Source organism: Carlito syrichta, unplaced genomic scaffold (assembly GCF_000164805.1).
Source record: "Carlito syrichta isolate Samal-C Ts95f unplaced genomic scaffold, Tarsius_syrichta-2.0.1 Scaffold314418, whole genome shotgun sequence".
Taxonomy (NCBI): Eukaryota; Metazoa; Chordata; class Mammalia; order Primates; family Tarsiidae; genus Carlito; species Carlito syrichta.
In genome coordinates this window covers 1-2,304 of record NW_007258514.1, presented here as the reverse complement: position 1 = coordinate 2,304, position 2,304 = coordinate 1, and the positions used below count along the sequence as shown (strand labels likewise).

The 2,304-nt window shown below is 47.4% G+C and overlaps 1 pseudogene; it reads left to right on the top strand.

Moving 5' to 3' along the window:
- Positions 1-1,268: 1,268 nt before the first annotated feature.
- Positions 1,269-2,291, top strand: LOC103274126 (annotated as a pseudogene).
- Positions 2,292-2,304: the final 13 nt, after the last annotated feature.

The window sequence follows — 2,304 nt, the reverse complement described above, 5'->3', positions numbered from 1 at the left end:
TTCTTTTTTTTTTTTTGAGTTGGAGTCTCACTGTTGCCCAGACTGGAGTGCAGTGGCCGCTCCCGGCCACCGCAGCCTCGACCTGCTGGGCTCCTGTGATCCTTCCGCCTCAGCCTTCCAAGGAGCTGGAATTACAGGCATGTGTACCATGCCCAGCTGATTTTTTGATTTATTGTAGAGATGAGGTCTCGCTGCCAAAGTGGATCTCGAAACTGCAGGCTCAGGCAATCCACTCACCTTAGCCTCCCAAAGGCGCGGGCTTACAGGCTGAGCCACCGAGCCCGGCTACTTATAAAAATTTAATGCTTGTGGAAATAGTGCTATCCTCTTACTAGTGCCCTTCATTATGAGTTAAATAACATAGTTTTGTTAATTTCAATTTAAAACATCATTTTGTAAATTTTTGTAAAACTTATATTTTGACATATATAATTCAATACTCTTAATTTTATTTTATATTTCATGTGACCTCTGTGAAGTCTTTTTAAATCATTTAATATACCTTTATACTAACAATGCTTTTTCTTTTTTACATATATTTTATAGGTTTATATGAACTAAAATTAAATATCATAATGACAGTAAGTGGTCAAAATCAAGGTTAAGAGAAACATGTAACAACTTATAGCTGAATTCCTTGGGATAATTAGAAATTGAGCGAATATCATTGAGGATTCTGTGTGTTATAGTCATCGTGTTATTTAGAAAATAAGAATAAGAATGCTTATCTAGTAAGCCAGTAATTGGTGGATGGTTAAAGAAAGCATCTTAACTGTGATGCTTTCTATCACAGTATAGTCTGACAGGGCTCTAATGCCTGTTGTTCTTTCTTTTAGAAAAGACCCAGTGCGCTGAGATAGCAGGATCACAATAGAGGAAGAGTTTTAATAATCACAAAGCAACTGAATGAGGAGAACTGGAGCTATTTCTCAAATTTGCCTCCCCAAGAACTTTAGGTAAGAATTTGTTAAAACAATAATTGGGTGGGCAGAGTGCTAAAGATCAGGTGCTGCTGACTGGTTGGGGATGATGCTGTAGGGATATTGAAACTCTCTTGCTGCCCAAAGCCAGTTTCTGGGAGGGGGATCACATGACGGGCAGGGTCAGTTTCTTGGTAGTGCATTCTGGGTCCTGGTAGCGTCATGGACCCATCAGAGAGCAAAGTCGAAAAGCATCTCAAACACAAGTCCTAGGTTTTACTACAGAGTGTCCACCTGTAAAGCAAATTCTGTGACCACTGGCTACCGACCCCTGAACAGTAAACCATTATGGAGGTAGCTTACAGCAAGGTATATGGGAGATGGGATCTCCAGAGATCTAAGCTGCTCCTGCCCTTTGGCTGAAGAAACTTCTGGATACCATCAAGGAAATCTGTAACTTTAGGCTCATTGTTTAAAGGAAAATAAGTTTGTCAACCTCAGAGTCAGCTTCCTTACTCCCTAGGGGTTACCTTCACCAAGAACATCCAGGAGACCTGCATGAGCCAGATAGGCTGGAACCGCATCATTGTGGAGAAGCCCTGTGGAAGGGACGTGTAGGGTCGGACCTGCTGTCCAACCACATCTCCTCCCTGTCCCAGGAGGACCAGATCGACCACGTCGACCACTACGTGGGTAAGGAGATAGTCCAGAACCTCATGGTGCTGAGATTTGCCACAGGATCTTCGACTCCATCTGGAACCAGGACAACGTCGCCTGTGTCATCCTCGCCCTCAAGGAGCCCTTCGGCGCCGAGGAGCTGCTTCGATGAATTTGGGGTCGTTCAGGATGTGATGCAGGCCCCCCGCCTGAAGATGCCGTGCCTGGTAGCCAGGGAGAAGCCCACCTCCACCGACTCCGGCGATGCCAGTGATGAGAAGGTCAAGGCGTTGAAATGCATCTCGGAGCCACAGGCCGAACGTGGTCCTGGGCCTGTATTTGGAGAACCTCAGCGAGAGGGAAGCTGAACGACCCCACGGTGTCCCACGGGTCCAGCACCGCCACCTTCACGGCTGTGGCCCTCTCCGTGGAGAACGAGAGGTAGTATGGCGACACTTCATCCTGCGTTGCCTCAAAGCCCTGAATCAGCGTAAGGCTCCAGTTCCACCAGGTGGCAGGCGACGTCCTCCGCCCGTGCAGGCGCAACAAGCTGGCGATCTGCACGCCGCCCAATGAGGCCGTGCACACTAAGGTAGCGACTGAGAAGCCTGGCCATTCTTCAACCCTGAGGAGTCAGAGCTGGACTTGACCAATTACGGCAAAAGATACAAGAATGATGAGCGCCTCATCCTGAATGTCTCCTGCGGGTGCCAGGTGCCCTCTGTGC